Genomic DNA, 8,428 nt, shown 5'->3' with positions numbered 1-8,428 from the left:
ATTAGTTGCCTGTAGTTCTAACTAGCCATGCTGTCTCATGAAATGTCCCCCATTAGCACTGGAATGTCAACTGATGTTTTCATCTTACAAGTCTTCTTTAGGCAAACATAATTTTGAGATTTCATATGTACAGTTTTTCTGTCATATATCGAAGACATCATCTCAGGGCCAATGTCTTGGCTTTTAGGCTCTTAGAGATTTCCCATCCCCTCTTCTGTAGTGCTCCATGAATGATCCTTACGAGTAAGGGTTATATTATATATGTATCAGTTGTAAATGGGCAACACAAAATGGACTCAGCAAGTTGTTTTGTGTGAGTGTATGTGTGTGTGTGTATGTGTGTGTGTGTCTACATTAACAAAACTAATTCAAGAACAGGTAATGAATTTTGCAGGAGATGGCACAGGAGGACTTAGAGGAGGAGGAAAAAGAACAGAAAAAAAATGTGAACATGGTCCAAATGGGAGTTCTGGGATGCTGTTCTCTGAGTCTCAGGAAGTGGTTGGGGTCTCAGGCAAATGGGTGTGGGGGCAGGGTGTGGAGACTGCAGTGTCTGCCTACAGTCTTGGAAAAGGGGAGCCTTCCCGCAGGGCCTGCCGATTTGCAGGCAACTGGGGCCAAGTTGGTCAGGTCCTCCCGTAGTGGCCTGTGTCCAGAGGTGGGACCCAGGCGCAGTTGCCTCTCTGACTATAACCCAGGCACTCCAAATTTGTTTCCTTTTAAACATATTCACATCATTTTCTCCCTCTCTCCTCCCTCCTTCTCACCCCATGCCCCTTTTCCTCCTAAATCCATGACATCTGTTCATCCCAGGAGTTGAGAATCAGTCTACTACCACTACTTTGAGCCAAATTTGAAGCAAGCTTTAATTAAATACTGGAAAAGATGAAGGACTCTGGCCAAAACCATTCCAGGATTACCAGGAAATGTCAAAGAATCATATTTTGCAGAAACTTAAAAAGGCATCCCCGTAAGGTCACCATATTTTCCAGCATATCCTATCAAGTGTAAGCATATATCCTGACATGTTTCCTGCCTGTATGTCTTCTGCCTTATATCCAATCAGGAGCAAGCACATATTCTGATATATTTCCTGTTGGTGGTGTACCTCCCACCAACAAGTTACATAGCACATCTGATGTAGCTGGGTCAAACAAACTTGTTTATGGGAGTAAAACCATGGGGCTCGTTAGTTCCCATAAATAAGAGCCTCCACCATTTGGGTCTCTTAGGGACAGTGATTGAAACTTAAAACATAACTTTGGCTCTCACACCTCTGCTTCTTTCACCACACTTGTTAAACGTACATATAAACAAATCAATACAACCTGCTGAGTTCCTTCAGTGTTGCCTACCTGTATATATTACTTAGGCTGACACTTAGTATTGGATAACCACTCAGGGGGTTCTTGTCTAGGGAAGTCTAATTCTCCCTCTCTCCATAAGTTGTTAATTGCTCGTAGTGCCTCATCTACCAGTGGAACACCCATGAAACTACATCCCTCTACATTGGGACATCAACAAGTGTTGCCATTGTTCAGGTCTTGTATAGGCAGACACATTGTTCAGTTTCTATTGCTGTAGCTTTCCTGTTATATTATCTAGAGGCAGACTTCTTGGTCCTCTGGTTCTCACAACTTTTCCAATTCCTTTTCCTTGATGCTTCCTGGACCATAGGTGTGTAAGCTGTTTTATAGATACACCACTTGGGTCTTGGTAACCCACCATCAGATGTTCTCCACCTTTTGACTAGCTGTGGCTTTCTATAAGGATCTCCTATTTCTAAAAAGAAAGGTTTTGCTTGCTTCTTTATTTAATTGTTTGTTTGTTTCCAATGATGAGCAAAAGCTACACTAATCTGTGGGTTTAAGGATATGTTGTAGAATGCAATTAAAATCTACTCAGTTTAGAAAAAATATGATAGTAGATTTTCTACATGTAGTAACCTGGGTTTACAGTACAAGGCATGACTTCCCTACTATTATTTAAATCCGATTAGACATCTATTTGTTACTGCTGATATATAAATGCCACTTTTATAAAATGTTTTGAAAGATCATGTTTAAAAGCAGTAACAGCTGGACTAACTATTCAGGACTTTCTGTACTTGAGAGGCTTGAAACCAGGGTGTCTACTTACTGAACACAAAAATACTGGTCCAAGGGATTACCACAAATACAGCTTGCACCTCCAAGCTAATTCCTGCCTGAGGTAATCCACCTGACAGGAATTAACAACCAAAATGAGGCACAATAAAGCACAATATTCAATTATGCCCTTGATCTGAAAACCTCCTTTAAACATTGTCAGGGATACATTCTACAAATACAAGCAAATGATAATAAAGGTGACTGAGAAAGTAAAGGATGGCAATGGGAAGGGAGGTGAATGTCCTTCCCCTGAGATATCTCAAAGCAATGAGGAGCCCTGTCAACAAACGAAAATATCCAGGGCTTACATTTGCACTTGTTGGATGGAGACAGGGAAGGGAAGAGAATGAGAAGGTGAAAAGAAAGAGGTGGGGGTTAAGGATGATATTCTGTACTGAAGCAATGAAAAAAGGTGCAAAGAAGAAACTCCAGTTTTAGGAACTAGGATATAAAGAAAGAAAAAAACACCCTACTCATCTAAAGTTCAGATAAAATACAACTGCCTATCTGTCAATGACAACAAACACTGCCTGTGAAAGTTATAATGACACAGGAAAGAGTGAATGGGAGTGATAAGGCTCATTTCGCCTTCACAAATGCAGGACAAACACAAAGGAAACACTTGAAGAATAGAGACAGAAAGCAGTCACATTACTTTTATCATTCAATTGTATTGAGATTGCAACAAACTCTTAAATATTTGCTTTATCAACCACTTTCACTTTCACATGCCTTTGAGGGAAATGAGCATCTTATTCTTCCTCATGTCACTCCACTGTACTCATTCCTCTCACTGCTGTCTCCTTTGCCTCTACCTGTTCCCTCTTAAAGAGACTCAGAGCCAATCAGTGTTAGGTGTTAATGAGGTACAACTTCAATTGTATACTTAGCATTTCTGAATTAACCATTATGAGTTAAGTGTTACTGACAGGCAGAATCGCTGCCATTCCTTAAAGCTCATTCGTTTTGATGGTTGTTACTGGAACAATAGTCATTTTCATTTCCAGAACTGAATCACTTGTTGTTCTGGCTTCCTCCCCTCCCACACCCTATGGAACCCGAGTCAAGGCCCCTGCCCTCCTGAACTCCAGTCAATGACAACCACGGTCAATTCTAATCCTTTTATTCAACACTCACTGATCATTCCTAGGAATGGACAATTTGGGCCAAAAGAAGCCGATTTTTATAAGCCTTCATTACCTTTATCCCCCCTTCACCCTCATAATCAGCCCACTCTGTAAGCAGTCAGTGGAGAAACTTCCTCCCACAGCAGATGGGAACAAATATAGAGACCCAGAGCCAGACAATATGAAGTGAGAGAGAGAGAGACTTAGAACACTCAGCTTTACATGTGATGTCTTCATCAAATCCCTTCCCTCAGAGCTCAGGGAACTCCACAGAAGAGGAGGCACAAAAAGTGTAAGAGCCAGAGAGGATGGAAGATACCAAAAAGAGAAGGCCCTCTAAATCAGCACGAGAAAAGCCCGCAGGAACTTAGAGATTGAAGTATCTGGAGAGGGCCTTCATGGGTCTGCACAATTTAGCATCCAATTTACTATTTTTGTGGGATTCCCGAGTGTGAGAATCAGTAGAGCTCCGATTCTTATGTCTTTTCTTGGGCTTTTTTCCTTCTGCTGGTTTGCCTTAGCCAACTTCAATGTGATTGTTTTTGTTCTATATCATTATATTATACTTTGTTATGATTTTTAAAAATGAATGAATGAATAAATGGAGGAATGGATGTAAAACCCGCTACTAGGGTAAAGTTTAACAACTGAACTGTCACACCTGCTGGGAGAGGGGAAATCAGTTTTCTCCAACAGACTGACACTGAGTATAATAATCACTCCAAGACAGGCTTCATGTTTAGTCGTACTTGATAACATATATTTGGACTTCATAATTTTTGTACATGTATGTGCATTTATTTGGTTACGTTTTGTTCTATTTTTTTTTCTTTTTGGATGTAGTTTTCTTTTGGTTTCTTTTTTTGTTTGTTTTTTGAGTTTTGTCGTATTGTGATTTTGGTATTGTTTTGATTTGTTTTTGAGAAATAACTTAAAGTTTGATGAGTAGAAAGAGGAAGAGGATCTGGAGCGACTCGGGGGAGGCAAAGATTGTGACCAAAATTTATTTGAGTTTTATATGTGATAAATTTATACTGAGCAGTAAAAGTCTCTGTACAGATGTAATGTTTATTTAAAATATCACAATACAAATAATCGCTAATCTCTTGTATAATCACATAGTATTTTGTTCATTAATGTGAATGAATAATTAAAAGAGCAGGCCGCTGTGATATACATTAGAGAAAGCTATTTCTGTGGAATGGATGGAGACTTACAAGCTACCTAAATCATATAACAGAGTGAATTCAGTTTTGTCTGTTGGTCACATGTCCAAGGGACCATCTTCTGAAGGCAGATTTACCTTACATCAGGCTAAAAGGATAGAAGGAATAATTATGGCTTTGATAAGATAATGTACTTTTACTTTCCAGAATTTTCACTTGCATGTGGCATGCAAAGCCATAGCTATGTAGTTCACTAACTGCCTTTTTTTCAGAATTAATCAGAAAAGTGCTGTTTTCTCTTTCTACTTTTCATTCCTTTTGTAAGCATACATTCTGTGAAGATCTAGGTTTTACTCTTTACCTGGAACTCCCCCCCCACCCCCCCATGGACATCTTTATTAATAGATCATCAACTTTTCCAAACCTACAGCTGGAATTTCATCTCATTTCCATGCCAGGCATGAATGGTGACCAAGCTAACCAGAGGCTACTCAAAGAGAACTAAGCTTTTATAGCTCACTTTCTTTTACAGGCAAAATATAAATAGATGCACTATAGAATGCACAACGGTTTTAGTCACTAAGGAACTTAATTGGGATCTTGAAGAACGTAGACAAATCCCGATGCAGAAAGACGAGCTGAGATGCTGAGCAACTGTTTAAGGGTTCCTAGTGCTGCATCTCAGCAGATAGCTGAATTTTGCACTAACACCAAATGGAGATGCGGAAAACATGCTAAGTTGACTTAGGAGCTCTGTACAGGAACCAAAAGGCAGGCAAATACTAGACATTGCTGAGAGCATCCACCCCAGGAAGGACTTTACCTCCCAGAAGCTCTAGACTGGCACCATCCCCAACACTCACAGGGCTGACTTTATCCTCCATATTCCATTTGGCACAGCAAGTGGCAGTGTCTCCACCACCTATGATAGTGATGCAACCCCTAGAAGTGGCGTTTACCACCTCATCCATGAGGGACTTGGTTCCCCTGGCAAAAGCTTCCCATTCAAATACCCCAACAGGTCCATTCCAAACAATCTGCTTAGCTCGATCCACAGCCTCAGCGTATTTCTTGCTGTTCTCAGTACCATAGTCCAAGCCCACCAAGCCGGCAGGTATACCAGAGACCACAGTAGCTTGGCCAGTCTTGGCATTCTCATCAAATTTATCAGCAGTGACAAAGTCAACAGGCAAGGTAATCTTTACACCATTGTGGTGGGTATTGTGTTGCCTGAAATATTGTGTGTTCCCCGAAATAAACTTATCTGGGGTCAGAGAGCAGACAGCCACTAGAACAAAGCCAAAAATGGTGGCTAGAAAATAGGAAGAGTAAGCCCTAACAGAAGCTGGGCGGTGGTGGTACACACCTTTAATCCCAGCACTTGGGAGGCAGAGCCAGGTGGATCTCTGAGTTCAAGGCCACTGTAGAAACAGCTAAGCATGGTGACCCATGCTATTAATCCCAGAAACCCAACCTTTAATCCCAGGGAGTGGGGGCAGAAAGAGAAAGGTACATAAGGCGTGAGGACCAGGAACTGGAAGAGTAAAGCATGTAATTAGTTAAGCATCTGGCTTTGGAGCAACACAGTTCAGCTGAGATTCATGTAGAGGAGGACTCAGAAGCTTCCAGCCTGTGGAAACAGGATCACCTGAGGAACTAGCAAGGTAAGATAGCCGTGGCTTGTTCTGTTTCTCTGATCTTCCAGCATTTACACCAATAACTGGCCTCAGGTTCTTATTAATAAGAACTCTTTAAGATTCCTACTACACACCATTTTTCTCAGCTTTGGACATGAGATCTTTGACAATCTTGGCTTCTTCATCATACAGAGAAGTTCCAATCTCCATGTTGTTGAGCACCTCCAGGAAGGTAAAAAAGCCATCCCACCACCAATGATCATCTCATTGATTTTGTCCAGCATATTGTTGATCAGCTGGATCTCGTCTGAAACTTTTGCTCCTCCCAAGATAGCCAGGAAGGGTCGTTCCGGACTCTCCAAAGCTTTGGCAAAGTAGTTCAGTTCCTTCTTCATCAAAAATCCACCAGCTTTCTGTGGCAGATTCACACCCACCATGGAGCTGTGGGCTTGGTGCAGTCCCAAAAGCATCATTGACATAGACATCCCCAAGTTTGGACAGTGAGGCTGGGAAAGCATCAGTTTTGGCTGGCTCGGCTTTAGGCTTTAATCTTGTTCCCAGAAGCATCTTTTCCCTTCCCTTCTTCCTCTACATGAAAGCGGAGGTTCTCCAGCAGGATGGCAGTGCCAGCTGCCAGGTTGGCACAGGCATACCTGAAACTCTTTACTCCTCCATCTGACTACTTATCTACCACACACCTGTCCTCCACATTTGTTTCAGTGGCTGGTATTTCCTTTTTCTCTTGTCTTTCTTGCTACATCACATAAAGCCGCCAAGATTTAGAGTTTGCCTACCTAGGAGTTTTCTTTATACCTCGAGTAAGTGTGTTCTTGAGCTTCTTTTGAGTTCATTCTTAAGTATTTTATTAATGAAAATAAGAACCACAAAAGCTAATCCTAACTTTCACTTGTATCAGAAGACAACCACAAAGGTACTCCTAAAAATTCCCAGAACTTTCAGCACTGTGTGCTGATTAGTAAAATAACATGAAGAACAAAATAAGACATATTTGTTTGGTGGTTGGAACCTCCAGCTCACCACTGCAAGTCTGAGAAGGCCAATTTCTATCTCTCTCTCTTTTTCCAAACCCCACCTGCCCAAGGAGTCTCCAAGCAAAGGAAAGGCACTAAAACACTACCTGTTTCCTGCATCCTTGGTGACTACTACAGCAGTCTTCTCTTCTGAAGTTGTCAGCTGCCCAAGCCCCACCTAAAGTGTTCAGCTTTTAGCCATTTTGGGAAACAAACCCACCTTGTGATGGGCACATCATCACCCCTTGACTTCAACTTATAAAGTCTCTCTACTTTCATTTGTGGATGTGGCTTCTCTAGATTAGGTTTCTGGGATTAGAAAACTCACCAGAGAGTTGCTTTGCTCAAATAAACCTGTTATACTTTTTCAAGTTGGCTTAATCTGGCTTATTGAGTCAGTGGAGAAACTTATTACTGGGGGCAGAAAACCTATTAATACATATCAAATGACACAAAGAAATGTTAGTAACTTCAGGATCCAAAAGATGAAATTATAAGACAAATTGCTAAATGGTCTTATTAATTAAAAAAAAAAAACAGAGCCAGATATTGGGGTGAAAACTGAAAGATCAGAGGAATAGGACAAGCCACAGGCAAGCTCACCTTACCAACTCCTCAGCCTCCAGAGAGAGCTACTTCCTAAGTACTCACACCCTTTCTGTGCCCTCTCCACCCAGGTACATCACTTCCACTTTCTGCCCAGCTCTATCACTTCCTGTCTGTCTGTACAGACCTCCAGACCTCTGTGGTTAACTAGTGCTGGGACTTAAGGTATGTGCTACCACTGCCTGATTCTGTGCTCAATATAGTGGCTGGCTCTTTGCTCTGATCCCCAAATAATATTTATTGGGGTACACAAGTAAAATATGACCACATAAAATTAAAATTTTCTATTGTTATTGTTAAAGATAACTATGTATTAGATATATAAAGAAAATGAATGATGGAAAAGGAAGGATAAGATAATTTTTGTAAAAATTATCTGACATAAAGACAAATGAGACAAAACATGGATTGTCATGTCCCTCGGTGTAACTGAGGCCTTGATTTTTTTTAGATTTTTTTTATTTACAGAGGGTTTTTTTTTTTCAATTCAAGAGGGTCTCAAGACAATTTTTGAATATTTGCCAGATAGAAATTCATATTATTCTTTTTCTGGACCACCTTACAATCCCCAAAGTTTAAATATTATCACATAATTTAACTATTAATTATAATTGCAGAATTTTAATTTTTTAATGCCTACAAAAACTAGCAGATTAACATATCCTTTGTAGGCATAATAATAAAGGACACGGTATTCATTCTTTCACTAAT

The 8,428-nt window shown here is 40.6% G+C and overlaps 1 pseudogene; it reads right to left on the bottom strand.

Annotated features, from left to right (window-relative positions):
• Positions 1 to 5,206: 5,206 nt before the first annotated feature.
• LOC118586164 lies at positions 5,207 to 7,390 on the bottom strand (annotated as a pseudogene).
• Positions 7,391 to 8,428: the final 1,038 nt, after the last annotated feature.

The sequence above is a fragment of the Onychomys torridus genome, chromosome 6 (genome assembly GCF_903995425.1).
Source record: "Onychomys torridus chromosome 6, mOncTor1.1, whole genome shotgun sequence".
In the NCBI taxonomy this organism is placed as follows: Eukaryota; Metazoa; Chordata; class Mammalia; order Rodentia; family Cricetidae; genus Onychomys; species Onychomys torridus.
Note: the sequence above shows the minus strand (reverse complement) of the source record. Positions and strands in the feature narration are given on the sequence as shown.